Raw genomic sequence first — 24,405 nt, 5'->3', positions numbered from 1 at the left:
GACAAATTTCTAGATCATTGTATGCTTCTTACTATCTTTTATAATTGTTTGGTTTCCAAAATCTTAAAACTCTTTATCTGAAACCCTCTATCTTTCGAACCTTCAAATTCCTTCAGTGGCACTGCTACTGAGCCTAGCTGCCGTCCCCCACCCCACCCTTACATCTCCACCTGCCTCCTCCATTCCCTACCTCCAGTGACCTAGAAATTGAGCTCCTTTAATGGGTCATTCTGTAGCAGGCTTTGTTTTCCTGTTTATGTGGCCTGGACACATTGATCGCTCATTTCAATTGCGCTCGCTTAAGACTTTTTATTCTTTTGTTCCTCTTAACTTTTCACCACAGAAAACTTGTCATTGATAACAGAGATCGGTCCAAGAATTTTATTTGTCTCCTTGTCATCTCAGATGCTTAAGACTTCTACAGAAACATGACAGCTATACTGATCAGGTCCTTTAGGGTTATGAGTGTAGAATCTTCTGCCTTAACTGCATTCTCTCTCTCTCTCGCTCTCTCACTCTCTTTGTTTTGTTTTGTTTTGTTTTGTTTTGTTTTGTTTTGTGTTTGTTTGTTTTTTTGGCTTTTTGGGTTTTTGGTTTTCCCAAGGCATTTCTTTAGGCAGACCTAGGGACAGGGAAGCTCTGTATCTAAAAGAAGATTTTGGGCCTCTTGATGGTAAAACATGGCTTCTGTTGGCCATGTAAGACCCATTGGGTCAGTGGGAACTTGATCCTAGAGTCGTGGAGTTAGTTGGCTGCTGGTGGGCACTTGCTGGCTGCAGTCTCTTCCACCTTTATGATCTGGATCGGGTGGGCCCAGGTGCGATGCCAGGTGTCCATGTCTCAGTAGCACTGGGTAACAGCACCTGCAGTGGTCAGGTCAAGTACTCTTGGTACATGTTGTGAGTGCCATGGGGGAATCATGGCACAGACAGGTGCCGAAGTTTTTGATCCACGTGGGGTATTTCTTAAACACTTGTCTGTAGGAGACAGTTACCCTTGAAGATATATTCATCTTCTTCAGCTGAGACACAAAGTACCAGAAGTGGGACTTAGTGACAACATGATTAGGTACAATGATTTGCACATGATAGAGGTGCGGAGTATGGCATTTGGGGTAGGCATGCAGTGCTCTATCACCTTGTACTCTCCCAGTGTGCCTGAGGCCTTTGGGCATACTTTCCGCTCTCACTGCCACCCACAAAAGGAAGTGTTAGCTGCATAATTATTAATGTCTGATACCTTTTTCTTTCCTGTTGGCCCCAGGTTCCTTTTTTGTTGTGGCTGCCCCAGTGTTACCAAGCTACTATTTCAACAGATGTCTTGGATTATTTCCTCAGTGAGAAAACAAGTCAACAGTGATGAAATTTCTTACCTGCCCCTCTTGACCCTCTATCACAGATTCTTCATATTCAGTGATACTAGGTTTTATCTCGCTTTCTCCTCCAATTTCAGAGAATGAAATACCTTTTCCTTTTTAGGGTTAGTTCTCCAACGATTTTCTTGCTATCTCTCCTTTCTATGTACTTTAAGAACTTAATTCATCAGATTTCCCCTCTCTTTCTTGGATCTGCAAACACTTCCTTCCCACAGAGCCTTTCTTAAAGCAAACTAAATGTTTACTTCTCCCTGTCATAAGTAATTTCTCCTGCAACCCTATATTTTCCTCAAGTTAAATTCCCATCTCTGTCCTATTCACATTCATACTTTAAAAATGATTGATTTCCCCATCTCCTGCTCATCAATTTGCCCAATGTAATCTGTCTTCTATTTTACCCATTTTTCTCAAATACTCTTTGGAGTATTGACTATTGTAGTCTCTATTTGATAAATTAAGTTTTTATTTTTTTGTCTCACTTCATCATGGTCACAAAGTGACATTGTTGGATCTTCGTGTTTTGTCCGAGATAATTTATATTCAACAAGAGGACATTATACCCTTAACTGTGGGTGCCAGGCCAGCTCTAACAACACCCAGGCCTTGCTGTTAGACTCAGCCCGTTTGTGGCTATTAAGGAGTTGATTTTCTCCTTCTCAACAATGATGATGGTGATGTCAATAATAAATGATAAGTGCATTTGGTGCATATGTTCATTCTGTTTTAAATTATTAATATATATTAAATCCTTCAATCCTCTCAATACTACTGGATAGGTACTATGATTTTCTCCGTTTTGAAGATGAGAAAATTAAGACCCCAGAAGGGAAAATAACTTGAGCACAACAAAGCTGGTAATATTTAGAACAGATATGTCAGCTATTTCGTACACACCATTGCATAGCTTCGCCTTTGTATTTGTTTCAGGGCTTGGCCTCTTATTTTGCATTAGCTTTCCTTGTGATTGATTCTCACTGGCACAACTCATCGTGTTTTATCTTCCATTCATGCTGAGTCTTTCTTGCCTCCTGCCTCAAGACATCTCTGTTGCCACTGACACCCACTTGGTATCTCTAGATGAGCAATGTAGGAAACGCAGAAGAGTTAAAAGTTTTTAGAGCAAATTTTGAACTAATGTTGTTGAGAGGTGGTGAATATTCTCCCTTTTGTCTTAATCCATGGACTATCCTGAAATGTAACAGTTAGGATGATCTCTTAGAAGACATTCCAGCAGTCAAACAATCAAGTGTGCTTGACTTAAAATTGAATGTTTGCCCTCCCTGTATCTATGTCTCACTCAAATTTCTACTCACTTCTGCTTCCCTGGAATTGTATTCCCTAATAAACTGGTAGTATACAAACTTTTATGCCAGGTTTTGCTTTTTGGAGAACTCAGGCAATCTAAATCCAAACTGTGAAAACTCCACCTGGATGGTCTACAGTCTCTCCTTACTTATCCAGTAGAGCATAGAGGTTGACAACACTGGCTTCAGAAGATAAATATCAATTGGAGTTTGGATGTTGCCACGAATAAGCAATGTGACCTTGAGTGATTTATTTAATCTCTCTTGCCCTTTCTTAAAAATTAGAGATAACAGTACTTACTTTAAATAGCTCTACCTCCCTAACAAGGGTTATGACAAATTTGATAGTTTGCTGTGACTAACATACTGTTTGACATGTAACATGTAAGTATTATTTTTATTATCATTATTAATCTCTTTCAAAACTGTCTTTCCCCTTTGTCCTGATATATATTAATGTTAACACCATCTAACCTACCACCCAAATGAAACAAATTGTAAGGAAATCATTGACTCTTCCATCTGCTTCAACCATTTCTCCTCACAAACTTTCATCATATAATTGCTTAATAAATTAATGTTTATTTTACCTCTCAAAAACCCTCTCACATCCATTCTTTATTAACCTTGCTATCTTCATTTTGACAGGCATTTCCAGAATCTCACCATAATTTGCAATAATAGTGTACTATGTTAAATGATTTTCCTTGCCTACTATCCTTAATGCATCACATTTATTCCTTTTCTTTCCTTAGTCTTTTAAAACATAGCCCAATTACGGGGCGCCTGGGTGGCGCAGTCGGTTAAGCGTCCGACTTCAGCCAGGTCACGATCTCGGGTTCCGTGAGTTCGAGCCCCGCAACGGGCTCTGGGCTGATGGCTCAGAGCCTGGAGCCTGTTTCCAATTCTGTGTCTCCCTTTCTCTCTGCCCCTCCCCCATTCATGCTCTGTCTCTCTCTGTCCCAAAAATAAATAAACGTTAAAAAAAAAAAATTAAAACATAGCCCAATTTCATCACTAATAATACTGCATTGTAATTGGTTACTTATTTCTCTGTGGCTCTCAAGGGTTTATCAACCTTGGTACTATTGACATTTTGGGATATATAATTATTCATCATTGGGGGTGCTGTTCTTTGTATTGTAGGCTGTTTCACAGTATCTCTGGTCTCTATCCACTAGATGACAGTAGTGTCCCCTCCCCAGTTATGACCAAAAAAAAAAAAAAAAAAAAAAAAATGTCTCCAGACTTTGCCATATGTCCCCTGAGGAGAAAACCATCCTGGTTTAGACCACTGCTGTAGAAAGTGAGTCATTTACAGACAAGGGTTATATTTTATTGACATAAGTCCCTAACACCAAGCACCATGTTGGAAAAATGATAAATGTTTAATAAATACTTTATTAAATGAATGAACCAGTTCTCTTTTCCAAGTATTCTTCTTTTTTTTTAATTTTTTTAATCTCAGGGACCACCTTTTATCTGTGCTTCTGTAGCTTTTAGCATTTGGCTTTGCATATGTCTGTTTCCCCAATTACATTGTATGATCCTTAACCCCCACAGAATGAATGGAATATAGTGGGTTCTCAATAAATACATATTCAATTATATTTAGTAAATTAATATCTATATTATATGAATATATTCATACTTGCTTTTCTCATTGAAGGTACTATATGATGATAATTGTATGTTCTCACATAATGCACCTTTCCTTTGTGACACTTATACCAGCTATAATCAACTGATCATGTATTTAATTGCTTAGTATCTATCTCTATAGGGTATTTGAGACAGAAAACCATGGTTACCTCTTTTTTCCCCTTCTCCTCTGGCTAACCCAGAACTTTGTTCACAGTACATACTCAGTGAATTATAAGTCTTTGTCAAATGAATGAATGAAATAAATTAATGCTTCTGCTAGATGAAATGGACAGTATGTACTTGGAGAATTTGATGCAATATATGTATCATGGTTTATGGATGTATGTGATGCAGCATCTTTGAACCTATATTAGGAAGTTTTAAAAAGTGTCATCTTTGTCAAATTAGTGAAAAAGTAATTTGCCCCTCTAAATCACTTCACAAAAGAGAGAACTTGAGGCTGTCATAAGTCAATACAGATGTTTGATATCCCAGACTTGTAATCTCCTATTGCTCAGCATGTTCATTTTTTTCCGGTACTAATGAGTAGCCCACGGATCTTAATTGACATATTGACCTTGAAAACTCTAGAAAGTGATCTCTTGTGCCAGCTTCATTATCTGTGGCTTTATTAGCCAAGGAAATTTGACAATAAAACATGAAACAATCACAATTAATCTACATACAGACACTATAAATCATACTTCTATCAAGTAAAAATAACCAGTATAGTCCCTAACATTGTATCACACAAATACAGTTTAGTCTTATATTCCAAATATAAAATAAGTAGTTTTGTTCTGCTATTGTCTGAAACTACTTATTAACCCATATCTCAACAATGAATGTTTTATAAGAATTTCATAGAGCAGAATATTGTTTAAAGACTCTAAATTTAGTGTCTTTTGAGGAATGTTCTTGCATCAGAGGAAACCAGCATGCTATCTTAAAGAACATTAAAAGTAAGAGACAGAAAAAATCTCTTTTCATACATATTGCTGGGTATTTTCTTTCCTTACCATGGTCTCCTGTTGTTCCCAGTAGGGATCCCAATTTTAGGATATGCAGTAGACAGCTGTACCATAGAAGCTAAAGCTTGAAATTGTTCGGGAGAAGCTAAGTTAGGGCTTTTCATTTGACAAGAAATTGTAAGCAAAAAATCATAGTAAACAGCCTGCAATAAATGACCTGTAATAGAAGTACAAATTAAAAAAAATTGACTTAGAATTTTCTGATGGAAATACTATGCCAAAATAAATTTGAAAGTGATCCTAACCACAAGCAGTCATATTAGGCACCTGTTGACTCTTCTATATCATGCATAGCTTAATGAAAACGACCATTGTTTCTCACAAAAGTGTGTAACTGTGTTCCTGATGGGGAGTAAAAATTACAAAAGTATTAAATTTTCATTTCAACTTAAAGACTACTGATATTTATGTGACTTTTTATTTTAGCTGAGAGTATCTCTATTATACATGTTTTCATTCCTTTTTAATGTCTGGAAAATACACAGGTATTTCTCCAGGACATAAAGTGAGTTGTTATTTTGTTATATTAATTGCCTGTACAATCATATCCAAATTCCCAAGATAATAATGGTCAGTCCTCTATCTACCTTTCAAACCTCATTCCCATTTGCCCCTTTGTTCCTGTTCTTGTTACTGTACACAATGTGAAAGCATCCATAATGTCTAAACAGGTAGTATTCTGGTTGTATCACTCCCTGTGCTTGGAATGAAGACCCCACTATTTATCCCCTGAGAAACTCAACCTTGTTTGTCAACTCTCAGTTCAAGCCAACACTGCCTGCTCTCGGAAGCCATCATTGAGTCTTCCAGGCAGGCTTAGCTGTTTCTTTCTCCATATACCCAACTCCTATCAACTTTTTTTGTTTGTTTGTTTTCCCTTCCACTCTCTTCACTCTGGAACAAATTATCAGAGGTATTAGTGCTAAAATCAGCGGACTCAGTAGTGTCACTTGCCTGTGCACTGATCAGACCATATTTAGAAAGTATATTTAATTCTTGGCTATTGTAGAGAAACATTGATGAATCAGAACATGCTCAGAGAAGAAATGATCTTAAAGCCATTATATCATGAGCTTCTACTTATGCGGTTATAAATTGGGGATAATAATATCTGGTACTGTTGTAAAATTGAAATAAAATAACACATCAAAATTCTGTTAACTTGAAAAGTAAATTTTGAGAAAAACGTTCCATGCCCATTTGCCAATTTTACACTCCCTGTATTGGTTGCTCCCCATCTGGAGAGAATAGACTCCCCTGTGGGCATTTGTTTCCTCTGTTTACAAATAAACTTGCAATGAAATTACTACTTTTTATTTTTTTATTTATGTTTTTATTTTTATCTCCTTGATTGAATGTAAGCTTCTTCATGGCAAAAATTGGTGAAATTATTTTCATATCCTTTAATACCAGCACATTAATACTAAACACACAGTACAGTCTTCAAAAGAATATGAAGAAAACCTGAAATGAGCTTCCACAGAAGGAAAACATTACTGTTTTCTTTAAAATAGCTAATGGGCCATCATGTAGAAGACTGGTAACTTCATCACCTCCAAATGGTAGCACAAGGAAGAGTGTGGGTAGCTAATTTCACATCAGTATTGGGAAAATACTAAAAACTTCTAAAAAAGAAGCAGAAATGATTTGTTATCCCATTATCCAAATAGTCTCTCCAAGTTGAAATATATGAAACCAGTTCATACAAATGATTAGAATATAGAAATAATTAAAAAGGTATATACTAGAAATAAAAGCCTAACCTTATATTTCTAGAAACTACCCTTTACAAGTGTTCTTCAAAAAGGTATTACGCATGTACATATATGCATATAAGTACATCCGTAAAATATTTTACACTGAAGGCATTCTCCCTATTCCCATTTATGTGAGTTAGTTGGTGTCTTCCTTTCTCCTTCTCTCTCACTCTCTCTCTTTCTCTTTCTCTGTGTTTGTGTGTGTAACTCCACTTCTTTATTGTCGGATATTATTGAACTTATTAAGAAAAACAGTGTTGTCATGAGCAGTCTTGTACATGGATACTTTGAAATATACTGGGAACTTTCTCTAAAGATTTAATGTTAAAAAGGAAACCAAAGAAATAGACTTTCCTGTGAGGTAACAATGTCTTCATGAGTGTAAACTTTTAGAGGTTTTCCTTTTTAAAAATTTTTTAATGTTTATTTATTTTTGAGAAAGAGAGATTGACAGAGTGTGAGCGGGGGGGGGGGGGGCAGAGAGAGCGGGAGACACAGAATATGAAGCAGACTTTAGGTTCCGAGCTCTCAACAAAGAGCCCAACATGGGGCTCAAATTCATGAACCAGGAGGTCAGGACTTGAGAGGAATTTGGATGCTCAACCAATGGCCCACCCAGGTGCCCCCAGAGGCTTATCTTTAAAATATTCCTGCTTTGGAAATGAAGCTAAACTAAAATGGTTCCTAACAGCTGCTCATAATTCTAATATAATAACAAAATTTAGTTGCTATTTACACCAAATAATGCTTCTCAACTTTGGCTGTAATTATAATCATCTGGAGAAATTTAAAAACAATAATAATGCTCAGGTTCCAGTCCTGATGAATTAAATCGAAATCTGTAGGGATGGGACTCAGGCTGTAGGTTCCTAGGTTCTTCTAATGTGCATTTACTGTTGAGAATTTCTGACATAAAGGTCAAGTCATTAACATTGTTTATCAATAAGTTTGAAAACAAGAATGGCAGCAACAAAGGTACAAGAACTTTACGGAATTTATTTTCTGCACTACTAGCAAAATGGAGGGAGCATGATAGTAATTTAAAGAACAGAAACAAACTGGAGAGAACCTCAGACACTGCCAGTACAGGACTTTGGTAAATGTTAGTCATTTTCTCTGAGCAGATACTCCTTTTTTTCAACTCTTTGAATGCTGGTTCCTTATACAGGGGAGGAAAGGGTCCATATCTGTCTGCACTCTTTCTCATTGTTATTCATGGGTCCAAGGAAGCTGAGATGGGCATCTGAGCTTATTTAATCAGTGGTTCTCTACAAAAAGGTTAGGAATCATCTCTCTGTATCAGAACTGATATGTAGCAACGTCCATCAGAAGAGATTAGTAGGCTTCTGTCAAGGTAGATGCGGCAGGGTAGAATGAAACCTGAAGCTAGGTTAAGTAATTGGGTTCTTGTTCAATAAAAGTGCTTGTTTGTGCTGTGTAATGAAAGATCTTTGGTGCAATGGATGTCTGAATCCAAATACCCTTCGGATTTTCTGATGGAAAAAGAGATAAGGATGAAAGAGATTTAATTTAGAACTATTGAAAAACTTTAAAGAGATTAGAAAAAATTGGCAAATGCACTTTCTTTTTTAAAATCAGGATTCTTTGTTACTTATCAGGGCTGGTTATTTATTTTTTCAATTGACAATAAAACTTATTTGTTGGTTTTGTTTTTGTTGCTTTTAGTTTTTCTCCATTAGTTTGCCATCATTAACCGACCTTTAAGATTCAGATTATGAAGAAGATAATGGAGAAATTGTCTTCTCCCAGCCCATGTACCCTAAACCTGAACTTTCAGGATTTCATTGGAATGTCACATCAAAATTGTAGGCACCGCATTGGTGCATAGAATAGACCTCATGTCTTGATTCAAGTGATATTTTTCCCCCATAAAGTCAGTACTCACTCATGTACCTAAGCTTCTATTTAAAAAAAAAATTCTTCAAAGAATACACTTTAAAAATATATCTAATTAAAAAATTCATGGGGCGCCTGGGTGGCGCAGTCGGTTAAGCGTCCGACTTCAGCCAGGTCACGATCTCGCGGTCCGTGAGTTCGAGCCCCGCGTCAGGCTCTGGGCTGATGGCTCAGAGCCTGGAGCCTGTTTCCGATTCTGTGTCTCCCTCTCTCTCTGCCCCTCCCCCGTTCATGCTCTGTCTCTCTCTGTCCCAAAAATAAATAAACGTTGAAAAAAAAAATTAAAAAAAAAAATTCATGTGAGCAATCAGAGCAGTCTGGATATGGAATAGTGGGTGGAATTTGGTGAAATATATTAATCTCAACAATAAAACCATTCATGGATTGGGCTTTTTAAAGCATTGTCCCAGATAATTTTAATAAGTAATTATTTGAATGTATTTACTTTCTAAGGGATAAAAAAAATGTGTCCAAGAAATGAGAAATAAAATGGTCTCTTTCTTTTCATTCCACTCATTTAACACTTGAAAAAATAAAAGGCTTTATTTGAGGAAAAATTTAGGGATACGCAACTAGAAGAGGAAGGGGATTCACAACTCAGAAGGGGAAAAAAAATGTTGACTGGATAAGATCTGTATTGAAATTCCCTTCGATATATGGCACATTCATAGTGTTTTGATACTTGGGACAAATCCCAGGCATCACATCCTCTCAGATGCTTTGTTTCACATCTCTGTGTCATACTCTCTAACCCTCCCTTCACTAGGTGATCTATGTATTCATACTTCATCTATTTTTGTTCTTTTCTCAGTTTTCCCTCTCCTTCTTTCTCTCCTCTGGAGATACATGTATATAATCTCCAGGGTCATATTGGGAGTCAGAATTCTAACAAATAAGTGCTTATTGAAAGTAGCTTCTCTTTAGGGTTGCCTAGCACGCCACATGAAACAGTAGAACTAGGAAGTAAGAACACTGAGTTGAAGCAAAAGTTCAGCTTAAAAATTTAAGTCTTGGCAGCTTCTAAGCACTGTAGAGATCCATTTTCTTTTAGCAGAAGGTCAAAGGCAGAACAGGTGATACAGAGCTGCACTGAAGATGGGAGTGTCTCCTGATGAAACATATCACTCTCAGACTCTGGGAGGCTGTCATGTGAGAGGCTGAATTAGAAATACTTTTAAAGAGACAATTGTCTTCTAGAGAGTAACCCTCCTTTTAAAAAAATTCAGGAGTTGGACTTCCCATTTATCTTTAAATGAGGAAGGAGACCTTCTCCATTTTCCCTGACTAACTCTTGACTTCATTTTAGAACTGACAAGTTTAAACAAGATGAGAATCAGATTGCCTCTGCTTATCTCATTCTTTCAGCTCTAGCCGACAATGTAATTAATGTTGCTGTAGGAAAAACAAAAAGCGTTCTTGACGAGAACTTTTTCCTCTCTGCTTTTTGCAGGCATCATTCTTGAGAGAGTAGGTGGTCTTTTTGACATATTACTGAGGGAGGTATAACACACAGATGTCCTTGATGATTTTTTGCGTGTATGTTAATTTGTTAAGCCCAGACTACTTTTGTCTTCTTATCTTTTTATGGTGCACAGAAGTTAATAATTACCATACTGTTAAAAAAAAAAAAAGGAGCATCCAAAACAAAAGGAAATATTATACATACATATGCACATAGTTTCTTTTGCTGGCCTTCCCTACAACATACTGATTTTCCTTAGCATGTTGGTTTTTTAATATGTTTCTGGGGAAATTTGCTACAGGAAAGTACTAGAGTTATACCGATAGCTATCAGGTGTCTTTTATAACTAGTTCCCTCAGGTCAAGGTTACATTTTCTTACCTACACTATCAAAATTGTTTTTCAACATCATTCCTACAAATTCCAGTAGACTTCCCTTCTTCTCTTGCAAGTCAGGTTTCCTCCTCAGAATCCTTCAATTTCTCTCTCTTATTTACCAAATCATTTGTGAACGCTTTATTCTGGCACTCAGTTGTCTATAGCTAGACCCATATTTGAGTACCTATCCTGACATTTTTATGTGCTTCAATTTATGGTCTCTAATTAAATTATATACATGAGAATACTCAGAACTTACCCATAATATTTAGTCTGCATGGACTGCTTTTATAATCCATCTTTCTACTGTGATTCTACTCACTTATCAAGACCAAGTTTAAATGCCATTTCATCCATAACTTTTCTCTCTTCATTTATACTTTTTTCTCAGCACCCTTGCCCACCATCTACTACCACCATGGGACACATCATAATTAATTGCTATTTTTTTCTATGTTTGTTCCTAAACTATTGTAAATGCACAATACCTTGTGATATATGTATTCATATGTGTACCTGTCTGCCTTATAAGAACCTCAAGCTACGAATATACCTATATCTATACAGTAGTGTATAGAAGTATACACTACTTAACTCTGTCGGTATGTGAAATGGTTTAAATACTTGTTATAGAGAATATATACAGTTTTTTCTTACATTTACTTTTTAAATTTTTTTTTTCAACGTTTATTTATTTTTGGGACAGAGAGAGACAGAGCTTGAATGGGGGAGGGGCAGAGAGAGAGGGAGACACAGAATCGGAAACAGGCTCCAGGCTCTGAGCCATCAGCCCAGAGCCTGACGCGGGGCTCGAACTCACGGACCTCGAGATCGTGACCTGGCTGAAGTCGGACGCTTAACCGACTGCGCCACCCAGGCGCCCCTACATTTACTTTTTAAAGGACTGACTATATTATTATGAAAAAATGTATTAAGAATTCATGGATCTTTTCTGTAGATAAACTTACATTCTGTCAAGAGAAGTCAACATCTATTTTCAAAGGCAGAAAATTTTCTTTTTTTCTTGGTAGCAATAATGGGAAACATTTTAACCTCCTGTTTTTTAGCCAAAAGTGGAATGGTGTTATTTATCATGCATTGATTTGTTGTCTCTGAACTTACAAAGTAGGTGGTTTGGCTATTTACAGTCAGTGTAAGATGTTATATATATTCAAGGATGCAGGTGAGTACCATTAGAATAAGTCCTTTGGGACGGCTAGTTACGTAGCAAAAGGAATATATCATACAAGTAATTAAGGATGCAAAAGAAGAATAGTATAGAAAGATATGATGGCTTTAAACATAAGTTGTCTTCTAATGAAGCTGATGTCATTCCAACCATTCTTTATAGAAATCTATGTAGGATAAAGTTCTAAAATTTTCATTTTGTGATCATAAATGTATTTTGAAATGATTTCTATTTATAATAGGAATCAATATTAGATCTAGTGGATCCTATGATAGGATTTTCTAAGCATTTGTAAATTGGAAAAACTGAGGAATATAACAGACATGAATCACTCATTTTCATTTTCAGTTTTTATGAAATAAAACATATATTTATACATTATATTTATACTTAATATTATATTCAATGTTTACTGTAAAGTTATTGTAAGTAAAATTTTTTTCCTGTTATAATTAAGGGGATATGTAGTTGATAACTTATGTATTCAGTGAAAATAGTTAACAAAATGGTCTTAGTGCATATATTCTGCATACAATTAAATGTTTGTATGAAATGAGAATATCCCATGATTCATATCAGATGGCTGTAAACTACCTACTTACTGTTATGTGATTTTCCATAAGAAGCTTATTTGGTGTTTCTTTCTTTACAAAAATATCTTTATTTTAATAGATTTTATTATAATAAAATTTATATGCTAACACTTAATAATAATATTCATAATAAATTACTCATTGATTTAATGAAAGTAAGGCACTTAGCAAACTGTTTTCCACAAAGTAAACACTCAGTAAATGTTTCTTATTGCTATTAACATTATTTATTTTAATGGCTAAATATTACAGCATGTAATTTATTTAATAGATCCCCTATTAATGGACACTGCTCCTGAAATTTAAATTGAATTTTAATTGAGTGTTTCCAATTAAATCTATAAATTTAATTGAGCTTTTGATACAAGTTGTTTGGTAAATGAATATAATGTTCCTAGTTTTTCAAATAATTTATGATAAAGCATGATATACTATACCTAAAAGCTATAAAAAAAATCCATTTTTCTTTGATGATTCAGTAATCCCTTTAGACATTTTCCCCTCTAGGATCATTAGATTGACCTTGAGTTTCCATTTCACTATTGGTATATGCAATGATTAATAACCTATTTTTATTAAGAAATACTTTTATTTATAAATACATTTACATTTTATTAAAATATTTCTATTTATTAAATACTTCTATTAAGAAATATTTGCAGAGAAAGAAAAGGACTTTCACAAAGATAAAAAACATGAATAAATTAATAGTCATCTTTTTATTCTCCCTTTCGATTGTGTCAACTTATGATCAAAAGTGAGAGGCTCCATGAGGCACCTGGGTGGCTCAGTTGGTTAAGCATTGACTTTGGCTCACGTCATGATCTCACGGTTCGTGAATTTGAGCTCCATATCAGGCTCTGTGCTGACAGCTGGCGCCTGCTTTAGATTCTTTGTGTCCTCCTCTCTCTGCCCCTCCCCTGCTTGTGCTCTGTTTCTTTCAAAAAAATGAATAAACATTAAAAAAAATTTTTTTTAATTTTTTTTTTCAACGTTTTATTTTATTTTTGGGACAGAGAGAGACAGAGCATGAACGGGGGAGGGGCAGAGAGAGAGGGAGTCACAGAATCGGAAACAGGCTCCAGGCTCTGAGCCATCAGCCCAGAGCCTGACGCGGGGCTCGAACTCCCAGACCGCGAGATCGTGACCTGGCTGAAGTTGGACGGTTAACCGACTGCGCCACCCAGGCGCCCCCAAAAAATTTTTTTTAAGTGAGAAGCTCCCTTCCCACAAGGAACATCTAGTCTAGTGGAGGTAATATATTAAACTAATAACCACTAAAAATTCCTGTTCTTATTACATTTCCCTTCCTAATCATTTCACTAAATAACTCATTATAAAATTAAACTTTTAAAGATTCTTCTGTTGGCTTTCACAAGCCTGATCAGTACAAGGGTAAATAGGTAAAATTGAGTTCCTCACCTTGAACTTTGGAGAATCAATCATATTGAACCACATTTTCTTTGAAGCATAGCCTTCAATAACCAACAAATTCTAATGTTACTGTACCAGATTTCCTATTGGCATTTAGTTTCATTCCTGCCCTCTCTGCTGTAACCTCGGGGTTAAAAGCCAAAATGATCCCAAGTCCTTTGTCAGCATAGGTTCTGCCAGTGAGAATTACTTACACAAGGCTTGGAAGAATTGATAGTAAAAGGCATATGTGTGGGTTTCAGCAGACAGAGATTTGCTTCAGTCTGTGGCTTTCCCCAGTGGACCTCTTGCCCTGTTACTATAAACAACTATGACCTTAGGTGTCAGTTACTACAGAGCTGGTAAAGACCCTCCCTGAGCTTCATTCCTACAATGCATTGAATGGTCTTGTAGGACTTAATACCCTATATTAAATGATTTTTGTGAAATACCTAGAATTTCTTCTTTTTCCTGATTGACCACTGACTGATATACTTAATTTATTCTTAAATATTTAACAACAATATAGTTAAATTTTGCAGTATGCATCATCTGGTTGGATAAAGAAATACTTCTATATCCAGGACCCCTATGTATATCCCCCAAAGTTAGAAAATTAAAAAGATTGAATACTCTCCCAAATTTAATCACTTATTTGGATGAAATGATTTGTCTATATTAATCTCTGCTTTCTATAGTATTTCTTGATATATCACTTCAGTACTTCAGTTATCAGATTTTCCTTGTCTCAGAACCATTTTTTGGAACTGCCTTCTAAATGTTCCCTTCTGGTTGTCCAAATCAGACCCTGAAGCCTTAATTTCTAAATATTGAAGTCATCATTGCCACATATATGCAAATTTATTTACCTACTTTACTCTTTGTATTAATGATAATAACATTTTTCATGCTTCAAAATCAGAATAATTTTTTACTCCTTTTGTCTTGCTGCCACCATATCATGTCAACTATTTATTAACAATCGATTATAGCTAAGTCTTTCCTTTTTATTCTCAGTGTCCTACTGTCCAAACACTTGATAAGACAACTTCTACTTAGTAGGTGAGAATTGCAATGCTAATAAGATTAAAATAATACTGGACTACCTAAATCTCATAGATTCTGTGAGCTCTTGGTACATAAAACTGTGAAGGTATTAGAGAATTTTTTTATGGCCAGAAGAGATATAGTAAAGGGGGAGAAAAGAACAAGGGATTAAAATATTTGTCAAAAGTCTATTGACATTCCTTAGGTTGTTTTATTTGTTCAGTACATTAATCAATGAGCCCCATGAAGGCATTAACAGTATATATTTATTGTAAATAATACCAGTGCCTTTCACTTGGAAGATGTTATTGAGTATTTATTTATTGGATGACTGAGTGAATACTGTAAACATAATGCCCTAAAGGATATGATAGCTAGATCATACCCTACAATCTTCAGACTATATCTGGACAATTATATTATTTATGATATAATAACAAACTGAAATGTATGTTTACTATAGCTCATGTTACGTAAGTATCATATCTATTTATACTGCCTTTTATAGTAGACTTTGATTTACACTGTTTTGTTTATCTCTGTATCCCTTTTGCTCACAGAATATTGCACACAGCACATAGTTGATGCCCAACTAATCCTTGTTTTATAGATGAATATTCAAGGTAGACTTCCAGGCTAATCATAATAATATACAAAAAAATGTTGAGAAATTAAAAGTATTCATTGTGAAAAGAAGAAGAAAATAACATGATAATTTTTAAAAGATTTGAAATGTCTTAATATGGGAAGGTTAGTAAACTTGCTTCATATCATCCCATAGTCTTGAACCTGGTCCAGGAGGAAGGAAGTTCTGGGAACAAACTGTAAAGAGATACATAAAGCTTGAAATAGAGCATTATTATGCTTACTCTCAGCAATACATAGACTATTTAATGTTATAATAACCATTTATAGGTGGTATCATGTTGACATGTCACAACTGCATTAATGAAAAGGTCACTAGCTTCCATGGCAAACACAACAGTTATTATAATTTATTTATAATTAAATACATAATCACAAGCATATTTATAAGTAAGTAAAATTCAAAAATGATGTTTTTACTGTCAGGAAGTTTCCTACGTTGTAATCTAGAGATTCAGACTTATCATAGTGTAGCTTTTCTCTCTACAGCCTGAAGGTTCTTTGCCTTCTGTCAATGAATGAAAGGCGAAAAACATGGAAAATTATGTTTGGGTGTTTTTAAGTCCTGAAAGCAGAGCACATCATTCTCACCTAGGTTGATTTGAAATTAGTCTCATGGCCACATGTAACTTCTAGAGAAGCTGAAAAATTCAATCAGGCTGTGTGCACAGAAAGCATAAAAAAAGAGTTGAGCATGCATACATATATCCAGTCTCTTGTCAGTATGTAACTGTTTAAGACCTAAGATTTCAGTAGAGTTTTCTCTCATTCCATAATCTTCTAATTCTTTCTGTTATAGTGTAGTGGCATCATTCAAGTACCAAGAGCTGGTTGTATGTAAACAGAGCCTTGGAAGGGTCCCTGTCACAGTGTGATTAGAGCCATGATAACCATCCATATGCAAATTACCTCCCCTGATTTCACTCTTCGTGTTATTGAAATGCAGAGGTGATATATACATTAAGTAGGCTCTTAGACAATATGACCTCTAAGGTCTATATAATCAGGATTAAATGCCCACCAGCACCAGGTTCTACTTTGCTTAATAGGCAATGAAAGGGCCATTGAATATTCTTAATCAAAAGAATGGATGAAATAAATTTAAGTTTTAGGAATATTATTCTCTTTTGTTGCAATGCATATATATTCAACTCTGTAAAACAGGGTGCCAGAGATCCAGTAATGTTTTTTTTCTGAAAATAATAAAATGTAAAATAAATGTAATTGAAAAGAATTACTTCAAAATTATTTCATTTACTTTATTTTGATAAGTAATTCTTAACAATTTAAAGTCTAGTCCATATTGCTACCATGTATGATCTATAAAATATGTACTTTAATGCCTTCTGTGTATCTAATTATAAATTAAAATCTGTATTATTCTGAGACAAAATATCATGATAGAATAAGTATATTTGATGGGTTTATGATTCTTGTCTTTAGGGAATAGAATGAATGAATTAATGTTAAATAAACATAACCATTCTTTCCGTCCATTCTTTGAAATTTCTGTAAAAATGTCAGTAAGCTTTTATTACTACTGGTGAATATATTGCATTGAACATATATTTCTCTCTTTTCCAATTAAAGAATTTTCCCTTTATGGTAATCAATGCTGTTGTTTTTGTTTCCACACGAACTTTTAGCTAAATAAACTTTCCATGAAAAATGTTATTAATAGGTTATATTTTATTTTTTATTTATACTTATTTGCATGTAAACAAATTTATATAGTTAAATTGCCAATCTTCTCAGGTCGATTTATGTAATATTAGTTATTCATATATAGTTGTGAATTCAAATACTGTATATGCTATAATGTTGCTTTTTGGGGCTAGAAAACACATCCCTTTCAGTATATAACATGGAAATGGGCAATCACACAGTAAACAAGTACTTACTAAATGAATAAAAATACAAATAAAATAAAATAATTTGTAGACCTATCATTAAAATTTGTATATTGATACATGAAAAAAAAAACTCTTAGGTTCATGTTGAATAGCGAACGCAATTTCACTTATGTGATACAGAACATTTTCTTAATATAATTTAAGGACAATTTCAATTTGTATTGTATAGATGCTAAAAGCAAATGGCAGAGATTTGGGAAATGAAGAACTGCATTTTTTAAAAGAATACAAATCATATATAAGAAGAAATAGTGTTTGAAAAATAACAGATGAGGTATTGGATAAGCCCAGAAAAGTTCAATTTCTTTATAAACATACTATTCATACTATTCACTATAACCTGTGAGTTGTTTGTGATTCTTATCACATGGACTCCAGTATCACAGAAGTTAACATTATAGCAAAATATCAATGTCTGTCTCTGTATCAATCCTCTCCCCAAACTATCTTCTCTACCTAAACTGTCAGTGTCATCATGACCCTACTTGTAAAGAATTAAGGTACTTTAGATCAGAATTCTATAATAAGTCATTCTTAGTTCTTTTCTGGAAAATCGACTTGTTGTGACCTGTGTCCTGTAGTCGTGGTAACTAGATTCCAATTTCAAGCCACTTTTGTGTAGATCTTACCAGTCTTCAGCCTTCCCAACTCCACAGTCTAGAAACCTGACCCCATACATTTGTTTCTGGCAAAAACCCTGCTACCTGCTTGTAGACTTTCCGATTCTAATTACTTGTTTTCCTACCTGCTAGAATCTCCAAATGTCACTTCTTTCTAAATAGCCCCCTTTTTATGCTCTGTATGCCTATTGGATTATCTTTTCCCTTTGTATTAGACTTTTTATTTATTTTTTTTAATTTTTTTCAACGTTTTTTTATTTATTTTTGGGACAGAGAGAGACAGAGCATGAACGGGGGAGGGGCAGAGAGAGAGGGAGACACAGAATCGGAAACAGGCTCCAGGCTCTGAGCCATCAGCCCAGAGCCCGACGCGGGGCTCGAACTCACGGACCGCGAGATCGTGACCTGGCTGAAGTCAGACGCTTAACCGACTGCGCCACCCAGGCGCCCCTGTATTAGACTTTTTAAATGAAATATGCCAACTTTAATTTATCCAGATTATGAGATCTTTTACTGTACCCCTCAATACATGAGCATGTGATTTATGAGTAAAATAAAAACCTAAGTCATTCTACTAAAGCCTTCTAAAACAATCAAAGGAACATAAAGAAGAAAATCTATGTTAGCTGTAGAATTTTGTGAGGGATGCATGTCATACACTAAATATAAATGTTTGTCATGCATAATACCAATAGGGACAGACTAAGGCAAAATAATTCGCAAAAAAGGATTGTGACAAGCTTTCATTAGAAGCTTGACAGAACCCTATAAGTATTCAGTAACTTGGTGGTGTAAAATCTAAAACCTAGGAAAAACTGGGATAGATGTGTATTTTCCCCTTAGAAGTTCTTTAAGCACTTTAGAACAGTGTTTGGGATGAGTGCCCCAAAAGCATACATGGCTACTGGAAACATGAAGTGGTTGGGAACATCTCCTTGATATAGTGAGGGTTGTCTGTGAGACACTGAGTAGTGTCACCAGAATGGGAGTCCCACACAGTGAAACCATTTATGTAGAACTGATGTCAGGTTAACCAGAAAACTAGGAAGAATAATCTAGCAGTTTTGTCAAATCCAGAGACCACACTTTGCTCTGTAGGTCTGCCCCTATGTGAGAACCTTACAGAGTCTCCACTGGCTCTTGGGTCCTAAGACCGATGTTGTGAATAATGAAACACCTCTGCAGCTGAACACATTTTTGGAGGAGTCCCTCTGTAGCAGTGAAGCATTTCTCCTCTTTCAGCAGAAAAACTAGGCCTCATGTTCGTGATTAATAAATATTTAAAAAAAAAAGGAAAATAATGACAACTTCAAGGCTATGAATTTTTTCAAAAACAAAAAATGAACACTAGTAACATTCAAGAGACAAATTTTTTTTTAAATAACTGTAACTACAAAAGCAAAAGAAAGAGTTGGCAAAAAAAAAAAAAAAAACAGATGGCTTACAATTTGGATATTTCAAAAATGAATGTTAGGAAATGAATTGTTCCGCTCAAATACTAAAACGTGGGGGGACAGGAGGCATACTGTACTACAGAAAGTCTGATCAAAAAGACTGTGGAAGATAAACCTGAGAACCTTCTCTCAAACTGAAGAGAGAAAAAAGGATACAAATAGTGAGAAAGAGGTCAGTAGATTAAAAGAGTAAAATTCCAATTTATAAATGATTGATATTCATGAAGAATAAACTAGAGTAAAAGGAAAGACTATAAAAAATATAATGAAAGTACTCAATAGATTGATGTCTTACTTAAGGCATCATCTGCACAACAGATGAATGAAATGCAGAACTCCGAAATAGGAAATTATTGTGTAAAAATCCTGTTTTATGTACAAACACTTTAATCATTGAATTAAATTTAATCACAAAACAGAAATGAACATAAATCCTTATGATTAACGTGTTAAAATTAAAAGCTAGAAATTATTCTTAATAGAGAAAATAGATGATATTTGGAAAACACTGTTAAGTTTTCACATTGCTGTCCGTATATGCATGTTATCCTTCTGAAGCAAAAAAAAAAAAAAAAAAAAATCTATATGGGAAGACCAGATACAGGTGTGAGAGAGATTAAAATTCAGATTAGTAACTAACTGTTGGAGACAGAACACATGCAGGAATTCAGAGAAGGTATACAATTCAAAGTGGTCAAAGAAACTATCAGGGGAGATAGAACTGAAGAGCAAGTTTCTGAATAATTTGAGGTCAAAGAGATCTAGGTTTAAATGCTACCTCTATCATACACTAACTTGAGACCTGATTTCCCTGGGCCTCATTTCCTTGTCCCTAAAAAGGGAACTAATAGAAATGTGTTGTGTCATTGGCTGTTTATTGGCAAGCACTTAGTGAGATATTGCACAAAAATCATCTGACACAGATTCTGGCACATGATAGACTCTTAGAAAAATTCTCATCAATATCTATTGTTGCTATTGTTTTTGGTATTATTATTATTATTATTATTATTATTATTATTATTATTACGGCTTCTTTGGGCTATTTTAAGGGATATCCTAGAACAGTTTCTAGTATAAGCTAAGTGTTTTCTATTGAAAGAAACATGATACATTGGGGACCAGTGAGAATCATTTACTTCTTGTTGGGTATAGTCAAGCTGTGTATTTGAACTTGACATGTGATTTGTTTGACTTAGTGTGTTAAAAGTGGCAGAGACTTTATTTTCCTCACTCCTTACCGTTCTGTATGGTCTTGTACCCAGCTTTATAGAAGTCTAATTTAACTTTATATATTTATTTATTTTAAAATGTATTTATTTACTTAGAGAGAGAGAGATCATGTGAATAAGGGGCAGAGAGAGAGGGAGAAAGAATCCCATGCAGTTTCCGCACTGTTAGTGCAGAGACCAAATCGTGGCTGGAACTCAGGAACTGTGAGATCATGACCTGAGCTGAAATCAAGAGCTGGACAGTTACCCGACCAGCCACCCAGGTACCCTTCTCATTTAACTTTAAAAACCCCAGGACCTTTTGTTTCTGTAGCATAAATTTTGTTATTAAAAATGCAGATGTCCCTGGTCAGTACTTCCCTTCACTATGTAGTTATTTAATAATACTTTTTTTTTTTAATGTTTATTGATTTCTGAGACAGAGAGAGACAGAGCGTGAGCGGGGGAGGGGCAGAGAGAGGGAGACACAGAATCCGAAGCAGGCTCCAGGCTCCTAGCTGTCAGCACAGTGCCCGACGCGGGGCTCGAACTCACAAACTGTGAGATTGTGACCTGAGCTGAAGTCGGTCACTCAACGGACTGAGCCACACAGGCGCCCCAATAATACTTTTATTGTTGACATTGATTTCAGTACAAAACAATAGAGATTTTGATGGTTCGGTGTGGTAGTTGGCAAGTATGAAAAACAAGAACCACAAAGACCTTGCTTCACCAAAGTCCCCATCATGGAAAGGAGAGAAGTATAAAAGCCTATACTGAGATCAATGGAGATAACCTTTGCTTGATATTCCCTTTTTCCTGAAATTGGCTTGGGGGTGCATTTAAGTCAAACTTCACATAAGCTATATTTTGATTTTGTCATTAAATAATTAGAATCTTTTCAAAGGCTTTCTTGTCTTACAAAGAAGTCATATTGTACCCTTCATATAAGGTCATTTGCCAATATTCACTGATTGTTAATGGTAAGAATCAGAGCCAGGTATTCCGTTTGGGAATTTTATGGTAAAAATGAAGTGCTTTCTTCAAATACTGCCTGACATTTGATTACATTTTTTTAAAAAATGGGTAAATTTATTGGCATTATGAGAATGCAATAACATAAAACCCACAGAGCTAGAATTTAAACTAAATTTTAGAGAGACTTAGAGACTTCTCATATAATTTCCAGTAGTATTCAGAAACCACTTTTCCATGTTCCCAGGCATTGAAATAATTATTAAGTTTTTCTTTTTAAAGAAATGGAATGTGTTTTCCTTCAATTAAGCATGTAGCACAAATAAAAAGTGTAGAAATTTTGAGGATAGGTTAGGGAGTTTGGAGTTCTTTCACATCCTTTCCCCTATGACCTGAACCCTTGCCCTACTTGGCACCTCTGGAATGCTACCTGGAACACAGTTTGTTAACCATCACTATAAATTTGTCTGAAATCTTGTGAAGTTTGGGAATTCTACCCTGAGAGAGACTTTTAATACTGAGCTCTCTTAATCTTTTAAAAGTTAAATGCATTGCCCCATACCTTTTTTTTTTCCTCTGAGATTTACATCTAGTTTGTACTGACCTACTTTGAGATATTTGGTAAATAATTTCACCTCTCTGTCTTTATGTCTCTGTTTCCAGTTCATTTATCAAAACTATTGTGAATGAAAAGAGCAGTTTGGTCCTGTTTCGTAAATAATCAAATATTTGTGCTTAATAAAGACTTACACATGGGAACTATCTTTGGAAGTTTCAGTTGGATCAGCAGTAGGGAGAAGAGTTACAGTGAAAAACTGCCCACACACACTTATGCATGTGAGAGGGAAGGAGCAGTAAAAAGGATGTATTATTGCCCCTAAAATCAACTGTTAGTCTGTGCCCTATAATACTCTTAATTATTTGAATGCTAAACTGGCCCACATATTCAAAATTGGATTCCCGTTTTGACTGTCCATTTGAGGTTAACACAGTGATCTCAGACTCATGATAACTATTTTACCCTGCTCCTGATACTTAATCATAATGCCTGGAATAGGCTCTGACCGTCAAGTTCCTATGACCTGACACTGGAAAATACTTTGAAGCACTATCAATTCATGATGAGAGAAAAACACATATTTATAGATTAGCAACTCATAAGCTAGAATAGAAAAGATAAAGTGAATCAGAAAATCTACTTCATAGGCCATTATAATGATATGGAATGAGATGATAAATGCCTGTATTATGATTATATTAGAACTGGATGACATTTCAAGGCAGAGTTAACAAATGGTAAGTACTAATCGTAATGAGGAAGAGAGTAAGAAACAATGTCTCATTCTTGAGGAGATTAAGAAAATCTAAAGAGAAGTTGGGAATAGGTACCAATACTTAATTGATCTGATATGGATTATGAACTCTGAAAACATTTCAATAAATTAATTGAAACATAGATGATCTGTTAGTTACTGTAGATGACAAGACTTTTTTTCTGCATCGAAACTTCCAAAATGAGAGAGTTGAAGACTCTGATTGAGGAGGTGATCAGTAGGTGGTATCAGCAAAGAAGATTTGATGTGAAAAGGGAAGATGGCCAGAGAGTGATTGTGGAAGACTGTTGGAATCCAATGGATTAAAGAAAATTCAGTAAAATAAAGAGGTGGGGTGGAGATGGGGAGGATAGGGATCTCGGGAGATGAGATGTATGTCTAGAAAAGAAAGTGGCCTGGGAAGTGCACAACGCTGAAGCAAAGAAAGAAGGACTTTAAGACGACTATTTAAAAGAAAGTAGACTGAGAAAAATATTTCAGATTTGGCAGGAACACCTGCTATTAAGTTGCTTAACACTGCTACTTCAGTCAAATAGTTTGTCTTCTATCACTAATGTAATTACTTAATTAAAAACACTCCATGTTTTCACTTCCTTCATTTAAAACGTTTCATTCTTCCTATTATACTTTATCAGAAGCCTTTCCTTTTAAAATACCTAAATATTAATTTTCAAAATTGATACCATTAAAGTTATTAATGAAATGTTCTGTAATGGTTACATATTTTTAGTATTTTTATTTTTATTTGTAAATATGTGTGTATGTAGCTTCACTTAAACATCATATAAATTATTACATAACTTTTGTTATATAGCCCAGAAAAGTTCTGATAGGTTGGAGGTATAGACTTGAAATGAGCATCAATATATGTATGTATATAAAATTTATTTCTCTTAAGCTTGCTCTCTCTCTCCCCTTTCATCCCTGATACCTGGTACCTGCTATGAATTGCATGAAATGTATCATGATTCATATCAAATGTGTTGCTTTATTATATAATGAAAATCTCACCATATCATAAGTACATTCAAGGTGAAAATGTCACAGAGGGGAACACTGAGTGGACATGTGTAGGCAATGATTTAGTTGCATGGAGTAAAGTTCTAGGGCTTATTACCTTCCATTTGTGCAACACCAATAGAAG

General features: G+C 35.1%; 1 pseudogene; it reads right to left on the bottom strand.

The window, feature by feature from the left end:
- Window positions 1-645: 645 nt before the first annotated feature.
- The window catches only part of LOC123581917, a 104,606-nt pseudogene continuing 80,846 nt past the window's right edge, over window positions 646-24,405 (bottom strand).

The sequence above is a fragment of the Leopardus geoffroyi genome, chromosome A1 (genome assembly GCF_018350155.1).
Source record: "Leopardus geoffroyi isolate Oge1 chromosome A1, O.geoffroyi_Oge1_pat1.0, whole genome shotgun sequence".
NCBI lineage: Eukaryota > Metazoa > Chordata > Mammalia > Carnivora > Felidae > Leopardus > Leopardus geoffroyi.
This window is presented reverse-complemented; position numbering and strand designations above follow the sequence as displayed.